This window comes from Nomascus leucogenys, chromosome 2, assembly GCF_006542625.1.
Source record: "Nomascus leucogenys isolate Asia chromosome 2, Asia_NLE_v1, whole genome shotgun sequence".
Classification (NCBI taxonomy): domain Eukaryota; kingdom Metazoa; phylum Chordata; class Mammalia; order Primates; family Hylobatidae; genus Nomascus; species Nomascus leucogenys.
This window is the reverse complement of record NC_044382.1, coordinates 124,653,371-124,668,006: the sequence shown is the minus strand read 5'-3', so window position 1 is coordinate 124,668,006 and position 14,636 is coordinate 124,653,371.

Here is a 14,636-nt window from a genome sequence, read left to right as displayed (position 1 = left end):
TCCAGGCAAAGAGAAGAGCATATGCAAAGGCACATTGAAGACTAGGGTGGCCCAAGACCACTGAGAAATGGGGAGGATATTTCAAGATGAAGCTCAAGAGATAGGCAAGGGTGATTGGGCAGAGGCATGTGGATCTTTTTAGGGATTCGAGGTATTATCTGAGTTCTGTTGAAAGCCAATCAATAGTTTTATGCAGGGAAGTGACATGATCTAATTTACATATTAATAAAAATAATCCTGGCTGAAAAATCATGTAGAAAATATTGAGTTCTCGCACAAGTGTACAAAGACCTATGTACAATAAAATCTTCAATTTAGCCGAGCGCAGTGGCTCATGCCTGTAATCCCAGCACTTTGGGAGGCAGAGGTGGACAGATCATAAGGTCAGGAGTTCGAGCCCAGCCTGACCAACATGGTGAAATCCCATCTCTACTAAAAATACAAAAATTAGCCAGGCGTGGTGACATATGCCTGTAATCCCAGCTACTCAGGAGGCTGAGGCAGGAGAATTGCTTGAACCTGGGAGGTGGAGGTTGCAGTGAGCCGAGATTGCGCCACTGCACTCCAGCCTGGGTGACAGAGCGAGACTCCATCTCAAACAAACAAACAAGCAAAAATATCCACCTGAAAGAACTCGATTGCACATTTTCTCTTTTATATAATTAAAACACTTTAAATTATGTATTTATATGAATTTATTATGTAATATACATTCCTCTATATATTATACATGTTTACATACATATGACTGTGCCAGTTTGTACTATACATGTTAAACTAAATACTGTTTTTAATTAATTCATGACTTAATTTCACTTCTAGGGATTGTTGCCTTGTATGTTGATTTTAGAATTGACTAAGATTCAACTGCACTGTTAAATGATGTATACTGTGCATTGTTCCTTGAGAAAAGAGAAAGGAAAAGAACACATATAATTATCCATATATTAAAGACCAGTAAAACAAATGTTAATATATACATATATTGAATTATTAAGCAGCCATAAAATGAACAATGGAGATGTATATATACTAAAATAAAATGGTGTTTAAAATATTGTTAAGGAGGGAAAAAGTAAGTTGTAGGAACATATAATTGGTAGTTTAAGATTTTTGTAAAAATAAAAAATATATAATCATTAATGTATAAAAAATATAAATACTTGTACACATCTAGAAGTATTCATATCAAGCTACTAACATAGATTACGCCTTGGATAGCAGGGTTAGGGGAGGGATGAGCATTTACTTTTTACTTTAGATGTTTCTGATTGTTTGAATTCTTTATAAGCAGTATGCATCAATTTGCAATCAAAAGCAAAAATAATAATATGAAATTAATAAAACAAAGTATAAGCTTCACTTTTAGTCTTTTTAACAGAAATAACTTATACCATAATAAAAAACTTGAAGTAAGACACAAGTAGTAGGTGAAGTAAAAAGAAGATTGATCTATGCTATTTATAATTTTTAAAAGAATGATGTATAATTAAGGTAGTTCCTATTAATTACTGGTGGGCAGAATTAAGGGATCTGTCAGCCATTATTCATCAGGTAATACAACCTGATGTCACACTAATAGATGATCTCTAGGAGGTGGGGCAGCGAATTGTATTTTGCTTTATTCGACAGTGGCTTCCTCTTCCTTCTCTTAGCAATCTTCCTATCTGCTTCAACTTGTTTTTTTGAGAATAAATGGATATTGACAGACTTTGATCAGAGTGCATGTGGAAATGGGAAATCTACACAACAGTGTTGCTAAGTCATGCATTCTTTATCTGTCTACAGATGTCTGAAGAAAATTACAGAACTTCTTTAACATCTTTTGTAATTAGAGGGACTAGCTGATCATAATAAAGTATTAAGATGTTGTCGGCATAGACATGAGAAGTTGATGGCATCTAATTCAGCATGATTCATTTCCATGACTTAGCTAAATGACAGGTCCCAAAATAACAGTCTTGATATTCAGTAATTTTAATATAGCTAGTAGGCAATTGTACCAACAAATTATTTTGGTATTATCTTGATGAATCCACCATATTGTGGGCCAGCATTATTAAAAATATATTCTCTAGAAAACTAATTCTGAGGGTATCTAATAGGTGTCACATATTTTTTGTTTTTGTTTTTGAGACAGAGTCTTGCTCTGTTGCCCAGGCTGGAGTGCAGTGGCACAATCTTGGCTCACTGCAACATCTGCCTCCCAGGTTCAAGCAATTCTCTGCCTCAGCCTCCCGAGTAGCTGGGATTATAGGCACCCGCCACCACACCCAGCTATTTTTTTTGTATTTTTAGTAGAGACAGGGTTTCACCATCTTGGCCTGGCTGGTCTTGAACCCCTGACCTCGTGATCCACCCACCTCGGCCTCCCAAAGCGCTGGGATTACAGGCGTGAGCCACCATGGCTGGCCAGGTGTCACATGTTTTTAAAAGGGGAATTGGTTATTGGTTAAATAGATTTCAAAAATGCTGAGTAAAATGAATTTAAGGAAGGGTTTTATTGGATTTCTCAGAGCCATTAATATGTTAACTATTAATTTTCAAGATGCTGATATAATAAGTAGTGCTTCCAAATTCTATATTTATTTTTATATGAAGCCCTTTCATTGTCAATATGTTAAGGTACTGTTTTTTTTGTTTTTTTTTTTGGAACAATTATCATAGTTCCATGGTCAATCCTAAATTTGGTGTTCTATGTTATGAAACAGGGTGTGGTTGCCTTCTTACTTTATACATTTTTAAAAGTTATATACCTTCCCAAAACAAAATTTCGACATATTGTCATTCCCTCTCAGGAATATTTCTATTCATCCTATTAGGAAGTACAGAATATATTTAAAGCTGAACTTCCAAAGAAGCCAAGAAATACTGAATTCTTTGTTGATCTATCACCTTCCACCCTCAAGTTTAGCCATCTTCTGACAAGAAGCATACATGAATAAAGCTTTGTTTTGGCTATAGCAATTTTGGGCTGATAGATTTGAATACACACACAAAAAAGGCCTGGCTCTTCAACTTGAAACTGGTTTAGTATTCCTCAAGAATCAGATCATCACTATCAAATTTCTTGGCTAAAACTTTACTCACTTATTAAATATAGACTTAGACTAGTATCTGAGTACTCTATGTTGAATTCACAATGAAAATTTAAGAAACACATTCCAGAAAACAACTTGGTGACATCTATTCAAAAGTCTTACAAATGTTCCTTTATGTTGATCCACATTTGATTCTACTTTTACAAATTGATCACCAAAATATGTGTAAGAATTGTCATAGACACATTACTCATAAGTACCTATAAAAATGATACATTCTTGGCAGGGTGTGGTGGCTCACGCCTATAATCCCAGTACTTTGGGAGGCCAAGGCAGGCAGATCACCTGAGATCAGGAGTTTGAGACCAGCCTTACAAACATAGTGAAACCCTGTCTCTACCAAAACCACAAAAATCACCCAGCCGTGGTGGTGGGCACCTGTAACCCCAGCTACTGGGGAAGCTGAGGCAGGAGAATCGCTTGAACCCGGGAGGCGGAGGTTGCAGTGAGCCGAGATCATGCCACTACACTCCAGCCTGGGCAACAGAATGAGACTCCATCTCAAAAAAAACAAAAACAAAAACAAAAAAAGATTCTTTCTTACAATAGAACCCTGCTTAAAACTTTAAAATAATGCTGTGCAAATATATTTATTAGCATAGGAAAATACATATGTTCAAGTACAATATTCTATTTTTTATATTTTTTAATTTATTTTTTCTTTGAGACAGGGTCTCTGTGTGTCACCCAGGCTGGAGTGCAGTGGCGCGATGTCGGCTCACTGCAAGTTCCGCCTCCCGAGTTCACGCCATTCTCCTGCCTCGGCCTCCCAAGTAGCTGGGACTACAGGCACCCGCCACCATGCCCGGCTAATTTTTGATATTTTTAGTAGAGACGGGGTTTCACCGTGTTAGCTAGGATGGTCTTGATCTCCTGACCTTGTGATCCGCCCATCTCGGCCTCCCAGAGTGCTGGGATTACAGGCGTGAGCCACCGCGCCCAGCCGAAAATATTTTAAAAAGCAAATATCTATTCCTAGATAGACACACATACAAACATACATACATACATACTGGTACAAACTTATGTTGGCACACATTACTTAAATGATATGAAAACTGAAAATGGTGGCTGCATTTGGAGTGGAGAACTGGGGAACTGAGGGAGACGGGAGAAATGAGGCAGAAAATTTTCTTCACTCTCCTTTGTACTGTTTGAATCATTTACCATTAATAAAATAGGGATTGATAGAAGATAGATAGGTAGAGAGAAAGAGATAGGTACATAGATACATAGATGACTGATTGGAAGGAAGGAAGGAAGGAAGGAAGGAAGGAGGAAGGAGGGAGGGAGGGAGGGAGGGAGGGAGGAAGGAAGGAAGGGAAGGAAGGAAGGAAGGAAGGAAGGAAGAGAGAGAGAGGGGAAGGGAAATGAAGGAAGGACAGAAGGAAGTGATGATATAAGAAAGGTTATTAAACAAAATGTGGTTTTCATCCCGTAAATAGCCCCATATAACCAACTTCTGATCATAATAGCTCTCAAGCAAATCAAGTTTGATAATTTTTATTCAAATTTTCTATAGTTTTATTTTAAATTTTGCTTACTTAATGCATCAGTTTTTAAAACAAGCACATAAATTCACCGATTACAATGTTAATGTACATTTTCTCACATTGTTAGTGATTTTTGCCTTAGGAAATTTGAAACTATGGTGTACATAACACCTTGTAATGAATACATTTCTTGTTGAATTGAACCTTTTATCAACATGAAATATATTGTTTTTTCCCTTTAAATAATCTTAATATTGAATTCTATTTTCCCTAATATTAATATGTTATAATAGCCTTTGTTATCATTGTTATTAGTATTTGCTTAGAATGTCTTTACCCATCCATATATTTTCACCTTTCTTGAGTCATTTCATTTTATATGTCACTCATAAAAAACATATAACTGGCATTCGTTTTTCAAAGCTGTGTTTCTTTGTTTCATGTGGAGTCATTTAAACCATTTACATTTATTTCTCATACTTTGTACTTGTCCCAGTCATCATTTTTGTATGTATTTTATTTACCATGCTTTGTTATTGACTCATTTTACCCTTTGACAGATTTTTTGGATTGATTATATTTCTTTTACATATTATATTTATTCCACATTTTTCCTTAATTGGTTGGTGGTTATTCCTCTTGTTTCTGCTTTTCTAGTAGTTATACTAAAAATTTTAAGACATATTTCAACGTGTGTCAAATTTATGAAAAACTTATGTTTAAATTATTGAAGCCTAGCTTTAATGAGTACTTGTAACTTCCTATCTCTTCCTGTGACCTCTGAGCTCCCACAATGTGGAAATTATATGAGATTTTAGTTCCAAATTTTATTATGTTTTAAATAATTAATACTCAGTTATAAATTATGCTTTTTTTGCTCAATACTGCTGTTGGTTTTCCATATCTTCGAAGTTCATTTTTAATATTGCTGAATTATGTTCTGTATTAATTATTTCGTGGTTCACAAATGGTACGTTTTTAAGTGTTTTTGTTGTTATAAAATGTCTTAATTTACCTTTCTATTTGAATAACAGGTAGATGGATGTGGTATGGAACACAATTCTCTCACAGTGCTCTGCAAATGCTAGGTATACACATTCTAAAGTTTCCTCTTGGTTGCTATATTAATGTCTCTTCAGATACTCTTTTTTTTGGGGTGTTATCTATCTTCCATGATGGATGTTATCCGCTAAGGTACGGTGATTTGGGGTTGTGAGGTTATCATTTTATTGGCCATTTCCTTTTAGCCTGTCTCTGATCACAGTCCACCTCCAGTTACCACCCTGGAGTCCTGGGCACAGGGCTCATCCTTCCACACGGGCCTCCCCAACCACTCCGGGCACTGCCCAGGCTCCCAGATTTGCAGCAACTACCCAGAAGAGGGAAGAGGCTCACCTCCAGGAGATCTTAACAGCAAGCGACTCCCAACCAGGCCCCTGCTGTTCCCCTTCTCCTCCCCCTTCAGCTCTGTACTGTTCCTGGGCTGTCATCACCTCCTCCATCCCCTCCTCCTAAATCTGTTTCAGGCGGTAGATTCTTTCTTCAATGTGATCTCATCTACCTCTAGCTTTCAGAGATTCCTCATAATTTCTGCTCCACTACGGCTATACTTTCTCTTGACATATATTAACAAGTAAATAGAGGCACAATAAAATTTTAAAGAGTTTATTTGAGCAAATAATGATTCATGAATTGGGCAGCTCCAACCAAAGAATGATTGAGGGGCTCCACCGAGAGAGTGTAAGGGGAGACTTTTATAGGACAAATGTAGAAGTAAAGCAAAGCAGACGTTTGATTGGTTACAGTTACACAGTTGTCTTATTTGGTCTTTCTTATTGGAAAGTCTGTAGTTAATGTAATTATAAGTTTGTTGGCTATGTCTGATTGGTTCAGCTTAAGTTTTATTTTTCTTTAATAGGCATTTACAAGAAATAGCTCATTAAGTTTCACTTACGTTTGCAAAGCAAGCAAAGTTGAGGTCACTTATGAGGCCTCACTGGTTTTGTCTGCTCAGGAATTCTTCAGGCCTAGTCTCCATTTTAATTTAACAGCCAGGCGCAGTGGCTCATGCCTGTAATCCCAGCACTTTGGGAGGCAGTGGCAGGCGGATCACCTGAGGTCAGGAGTTCAAGATCAGCCTGGGCAACACGGTGAAACCCCGTCTCTACTAAAAATACAAAATTAGCCAGGTGTGGTGGCACATGCCTGTAATCCCAGCTACTCAGGAGGCTGAGGCAGGAGAATCGCTTGAACCTGGGAGGCGGAGGATGTGGTGAGCCGAGATCATGCCATTGCACTCCAGCCTGGGTAACAAGAGTAAATCTCTGTCTCACCAAAAAAAAAAAAATACTTTTACATGTATATTTTTATACTTTTTTCTCTTATTTCTAAGACTTAAGGGGAGAGAGGAGTTGAGGACAGAGACAGAGAGACTGTGAGTCTGTTCAGTTTGGCGTAATCCCCAACCTTACGAACTTTTTTTTTTTTAGTTAGACACAGACACACACAGGACCTCTAAACCTTAATGCTAACTCTAAATAAAGTAATTAGATCTATGTTGTTCACTATCACAAACAGTAAACCACAACCATTTCCATGACTTCCTAGGATTTGACAGACTTTCTGAATGATCTTCCTACCCAAGAAATAGTTGCCTGAATTCATTTTTCTCTGTCTCTGAGAAACTCTAGACTGCTTGATAACAAATTGCTGCTTGTTTCTTGGTGGCCCCTGTTTCCTGTGTGTCCCTGATTGCCTCCTTCCTTCTCTGCCCTCTCCCTCCCTCAGCCTGCCTTGTGGAGCCTTCACAGTCCGCATAGGACTATCATGGCATTTTGAGTCCAGTATGTTTTAAGGCTCCTTTCTTTTCTCAAAATCGAAACTTCAGAACTTGCATTTAGATCAAGTAATATAAACCTTGTGTCAGAGGCCACAACAACACATTCAGAGCCAAATAGACCACACGATAAAAATGTGGTCCACTCAATTTACCACCACACGCATGCCACCAACACCACATGTGTACCTGCTGCACATCAGTCAGACTTCCAGCGAAAATGTCTACAAAGCGTTACTAGGTGGCCGAGCGCTTTGCAGGGATGTGAAAGCCTATGCCTAGGGCTCAATTTCTTTTTGGTGTCTAAGATGAATTTGACCAGTAAATTCTACCTGATATACTCCCCGCACTGTGATATGAGCAAACAAACATATGTAACAGTGAGTGAATACACACTGAAAGGCAATCTAGTGTAAAATTAGGAATCCAAACTCTGATTAAATCTGAATGTATCAAATGTGTGATCTTAGACAAATTATTTAACCTCTCTGTGCCTCTGTTTTCACATCTATAAGGTGGGGACAATAATGGCACCTACTTCTGAGAATTGTTGTGAGTATTAAATACTTAGTGTGTGCAATGTGCCTGGAATAGTACCTAGCACACAGTAAGCTTCAATTAAGTGTTTGCTAATATGACTATTATATATTACCAGCAATTGCTGCTATTATCCTCAGGAGAATAGAATTAATCAATGACAATTTTCGGAAGAAATGCATCTTTCTTGACTTTTTCCTGACTTCCACATATAGGAATGGGCATCTCCAGAGAACAAACCACCCAAAGTGTGTGGAACAGGTCACCGTAAGACTATTGGGCTGGTGCCCAGGTACCCTGAGGAGAAATGTGACTCTATGTCTTTTTGCTCCCTTACAAAAGTTCAAAACAACTTCTCACAGCTCAGCAAACTCATCAATCCCCAATTTCTTTGGGTACCAAGCAGCCCATAAGTTTCGAGCTGCCATGTCTCACACAATCTCCAGCCACAACTGAAAGAGCCAGGTCCCACTGTTTGGGCAATCTGTTTCTGCCTGGACCGTGTGCAGGATCAGGTGCTGCAGTTTGAGGCTCAGAAAATGGCAAATGCCCACAGGCTTGCTCAAGTCATGCTCAGTTTCTGGACAGAAAGCCTCTCTTATTCAATCACGGGAGTCCAGACTGATGAGGATTGGTCATGAAGGCACTTTATGGCCAGGCCCTGCTAAGAAGTCTCCTTTCAGTACCTTATATTTATTTAACCAGTATCCACTGGATACAGAATACTGTCTTAAGTGTTAGGGGAGGGTGAGGAGGGATTATCAGAAAAGAATTAAAGATGGTGCTGCTTTTGGGTTATGAAAAGGAATAGGACTTATTTATGGTTCCTTGGATTGAGTGGAATAGAGAGAGAAGATTGATGAAGGGTTTTGTTGTTGTTTTTTCACATTGACTGGATGATTATAGTTTAAGCAAATATCTCCTTGGGCTTCCCCCATCTCTTCCATTTTTATGGTAGCCTCACATCTTCATTTGAAGATGCGTTTGTTAGCATTCCTCATTAGTACAATAGGTCTATTTATTACACCTTAGAAATCAATAGTCTGGTTTAAAAAAGTGCCCCCTGCCTTGCTTTCCCAGAGAGGATGTGTTAAAGCAGGCATCCTGCACATGTGCCGCCCTGCCATTACTTTGAACATCACTGGACACAGACACAATCTTCACTAAACCAGGTAAGACTGTAAATGCAGCTATAGGGAAAATGCTTTTCATCAGAGCATGCCAGCGCCAGGCTAAGATATGTGAGTGTCCCAGAGTCTAATTATTTGCTTTCTTGTCCAATCAATATTCATTAAAATATTGACAAAAGAACGCATGCTGAGTAAATTAAGAGGAGAATAGAATCCCTGTGGCAGTTTTCTAACTCTCTGTTTACCCCAAGCAGTTCATCTCTTACTTCAAACTTGCACACTCAACTCAGCAGAAAGAAAGCCCTACAATGAACCAAATCGCCACTTTTAGAAAGCAATTTCATAACCACTAGGACCTAGGAGTCTTTACACCCCACCACACAAAGCACAGTATCAAATTATTCCTACGTTTCAAACAAAACAATTCTCAGTCCGAAAAGAATTCTGGTCAATATAAATGTCCCCTTCTCACTATATTTCCAGGGATGCTTTTGTGCCTTTTGTGTATCAGCCTCCCAGACAGCTCTCAGCCCTGGGCAGTGCAGAATGGGGAAAAATATGTTAACAAAGAGCAGGGGACAGGAGGGTGGCTGTGCTCTCAGCCTCACAGAAGGCTTTCCAGTGCAGGCCAGAGGCCAGAGGACCTGCCTGTGATCATGTGGTCATTTTCTCAAAAATAAACAAGCAAGAAAACAACAACCATCAAAAACCTCTGAGAGTCTAGAGAGGAAAGGAACCAAGAACGAGGTGTCATGGCAAAGTGCCAGATTTAGTCTTGTGAGATCTCATCTCATTTAGGGATTCTGCAGGATTTACTTTCCAGCTTGTTCTCTGGCATCCTCCCTTTGCCACCTCCTTAACAGAACGCTTGAGCTGGTCTCAGAGAAAAGGCATGGCCTCCACCTTCTAAAGCAGTGCTGTCCAGCAGAAGCCAATGAGGACCACATACGTATTTTCCAGACTTCTAATAGCCACGTATTTAAAAGTAAGAAGAACTGGGTAAAATCAAATCTAATACCTTTCAATCCAACATATCTAAAATATCATTTCAACATACAAACAGTATTAAAATTATTCATTTGTTTCATTCTATGTATTGGACAATGCAATTATTGGGGCTCTTAGCCTCATGGTGAGACTTGTCCCTGTGCCCAGGGAGTTTGCAGTCTGAAGAGAGGGTGGAAGTTTGAGGACCATCTGTCTGTGAGTTACTCTGGTCTGAAGGCCTATTCCAGACAAAGAGGTAGCATCGATTACTGATTGAAGGTGCAGGCTCTGAAGTCAGACCACAGATCCTCAACTCTGTCTCTTACAGCTAGGAGATTTTGAGAAACTGGCTGAATCTCTCTAAGTTTCAGGTTCTTCACCTCATAGGTTGTTTTGAGGCCTGGCCATAAAAATCAATAGAAAAATATGCTCTCTAATTACATAAATTATGAAATATTGATCATTGATATAGTTATTAAGAACTTGGCATAGTCTTTGGTCTCTAAATCCCTGAAAAGGAATATTTCTAGTTTATCACTGACTGACAAAGCCCTATGATCAAAGAGAAAGAGAAACTTAGCTGATTAGTTAGTTGAGTAGAGAAAGAGAAAGTGGAGATGAGAAACAGCATAGCAAGGGAAACAGAATTCTTACAGGCAGAGTCCCAGACACTGAATTTGCCTTGCCCCATGTCTGAAAACACCAAAGAAATGAAGAAGTCAGTGTTTAATAAGTGGGGACATTTCCCAACTGTCATGTGGCTAGGACCAGAACAGCCAGCCCCTTTGGGTCATATTAACGCAGAGGAAAATTCCACTGTTTCCGGAGAAGAGGTGGGAGGTGAACAGGAGAGCAGAGGTCAGCAAGTGTCCCAGAGGGTGCTGAATAAACTTTTTCTCCCCTGGCAGCAGAACTGTCATCGTGATACAATTCCTCTTCCCTGTCAAGATTTCCTAGTCACAGTATTTCTTCTTAATACTATGTTTGTGATTAAAAACATGGAGTGAATTAGGATAGCAATGGAAGGAAACTAAAGTCTCCGGGGTTACAGGACCTCAGTCTCACGTGCCATCTAACCCCAGAAACCCCTTTCTATGTGTCCCAACAGGGTCCCTTGCCCTCTGTGTGGCCATTAGTGCAGGTGAGCTGTTTAGTTGACAAAGTAGCTTACAGCTCTACATGTTGGGAAGATCTCCCTTGTATGAAGCCAAAATATGTTTTTCTTTCCATTCCAGCTCACTCTTGGCCTGAGTTTTGCCCTCTGGACATGCCTAATATCTCTTTTATGGGACAGTTTCAAATATGTGAAGGCCGCTATGACATCTCCCCTCGCTTCTGCATGTTTTTGCCAAACTAAACAACATTGCATTCTTCAATCCATGTCTCACTGACTGAGGTATCCAGGCTGCTTTCTTGCCCTTCATGGAATGGGCTACATTTTTGGAATGTCCTTTTAAATGATAATGCAGTGTGGAACACTCTCCTCCCAATGCACGCTGAGCAATACCCAAAAGAATGGACTATTGTTTGGGACACACAGCTTGTCAGCCCCATTGCACGTCTGCCTCACCATCCTTCTAGATTATCATGGTAAATGCTGCCTGTTCTTCTTCCACAATGTCTTCCCCCACCCACCCAAGCCCCACCCCACCTCTGCCTCAGCCCAGAGCCTCCTCATCGCTCACCTGAATTGTTGGCGTGGTCTCCAACTGGCTTTACTACCTCCAGTCTCTCACTTCTGCAATACCTCTTTCACCTTGTTGCTAGATTGTTCTTTCTAGTCCATAAGTCAGTTCTTGTCACACTCTTATACAGAAGCAATCCCAACTCCCTGTGGCCTTAAGAATAAGTCTCGACTCCATAGTACAGCATCAGAAGCCCTCAGTGATTGAGCTTTCCCCTATTTTCTTGATCTTATTGTCCTTGACAGCCTTCCAGCCATGCCTAACCTCTTGCCATTCTCCTCAGCCTCAAATACTTCACATTTACTCCCTGGTTGTGAAAGCCTTTTGTCATACTTCAAAGCTCAGATAAAACACCATTTTTTCAGGATGCCTTAAATGATCTCCTCCTTGGAAAACCAACAGTGTATTAGTTGTATTTCCTTATTGGGTCATTCATTTATAATTTTTTTTTGCTCTTTTTTTCTTCTCTTTTCAACTAGATGCTGTCCCTGTAATCAAGGAAGTTTTGGTGTAATGAGAGAAAACACACATGCAAAGAGTAATCAGAGTGGTGAATGCTCTAAAAGTGGATGGCTGTGGGAGCCTGGGGTGTGGGAATGGGAGCATGACCCAGAGAACAAGACATGAAAGCTAAGTCCTGACATGAGTGAGAGCTCCATGCTGAGGGACTTACCTGTTGAACAGCCATATGGCCAGTGAGATCATGGGCCACTTAGAGAAAGGAATATTTAACTTTGTGGCTGCTTTGTAGCATGAAAGGTGGGGCATGGTATCAACCTGGACAGGCTGGCCAAGGCCAGGTTAGGGAAGACCTTGCAGGCTATGTTACAGAACGTGGCCCTTATCTTGAGGTCAGTGGGGAATCTATGAAGGGTTTAAGCAGGGGAATGACATGCTGAAAATTTGAGCTTAGAAATTCCATTACAGTTGGGAAAACTGGCTAGCCATATGCAGAAAACTGAAACTGGACCCCTTCCTTACACCTTATAGAAAAATTAACTCAAGATGAGTTAAAGATTTAAATGTGGGCAGGCACGGTGGCTCACGTTTGTAATCCCAGCACTTTGGGAGGCCAAGGCGGGCGGATCACATGGTCAGGAGATCCAGACCACGATGAAACCCCGTCTCTACTAAAAATACAAAAAATTAGCTGGGCGTGGTGGCGGGCGCCTGTAGTCCCAGCTACTCGGAGAGGCTGAGGCAGCAGAATGGCGTGAACCCGGGAGGCAGAGCTTGCAGTGAGCCGAGATCACGCCACTGCACTCCAGCCTGGGCGACAGAGCGAGACTCCGTCTCGAAAAAAAAAAAAAAAAAAAAAAAAAAGATTTAAATGTAAGACCTAAAGCCATAAAAACCCTAGAAGATTTAAATGTAAGACCTAAAACCATAAAAACCCTAGAAGAAAATCTAGGCAATGCAGGACATAGGCATGGGCAAAGACTTCATGATTAAAACACGAAAAGCAATGGCAACAAAAGCCAAAATTGACAAATGGGATCTAATTAAAGACCTCTGCACAGCAAAAGAAACTATCATCAGAGTGAACAGGCAACCTACAGAATGGGGCAAAATTTTGCAATCTATCCATCTGACAAAGGACTAATATCCAGAATCTATAAGGAACTTAAACAAATTTACAAGAGGAAAACGAACAACCCAATCAAAAAGTGGATGAAGGGTATGAACAGACATTATTAAAAGAAGACATTGAAGCAGCCAACAAACATGAAAAAAAGCTCATCATCACTGGTCATTACAGAAACGCAAATCAAAACCACAATGAGATACCATCTCATGCCTGTTAGCATGGCGATCATTAGAAAGTCAGGAAACAACAGATGCTGGAGAGGATGTAGAGAAATAAGAACACTTTTACACAGATGATGAGAGTATAAATTAGTTCAACCATTGTGGAAGACAGTGCAGCGATTCCTCAAAGATCTAGAACCAGAAATACCATTTGACCCAGCAATCATTACTGGGTATATACCCAAAGGATTATAAATCATTCTACTATGAAGACACATGGACACGTATGTTTATTGCAGCACTATTCACAATAGCAAAGACTTGGGACCAACCCAAATGCCCATCAATGATAGACTGGATAAAGAAAATGTGTTATATATACACCATGGAATACTATGCAGCCATAAAAAAAGAATAAATTCGGCTGGGCATGGTGGCTCACACCTGTAATGCCAGCACTTTGGGAGGCCGCGGTGGGCAGATCACAAGGTCAGGAGTTCGAGATCAGCCTGGCCAACATGGTGAAACCCCATCTGTACTAAAAATACAAAAATTAGCTGGGCGTGGTGGTGCACGCCTGTAATCCTAGCTACTCAGGAGGCTGAGGCAGGAGAATTGCTTAAGCCTGTGAGGTGGAGGTTGCAGTGAGCTGAGATCACACCACTGCACTCCAGCCTGGGCAACAGAGGGAGACTCTGTCTCAGAAAGAAAGAAAAAAAAAAATGAATGAATTCATGTCCTTTGCAAGGGACAGGGATGGAGCTGGAAACCATCATTCTCAGCAAACTAACACTGGAACAGAAAACCAAACACCGTATGTTCTCACTCATAAGTGGGAATTGAACAATGAGAACATATGGACACAGGGAGGGAAACATCACACACCAGGGCCTGTTGGGGGGTGGGGGGCAAGGGGAAGGATAGCATTAGGAGAAATACCTAATGTAGATGACAGGCTGATGGGTGCAGCAAACCACCATGGCACATGTATATCCATATAACAAACCTACACGTTCTGCACATGTATACCAGAACTTACAGTATAATAATAATAATAATAAAAGGGGGTATCCATCTCCTCAAGTATTTAAAAAAAAAAAAAAAGAAAGAAATTCCCT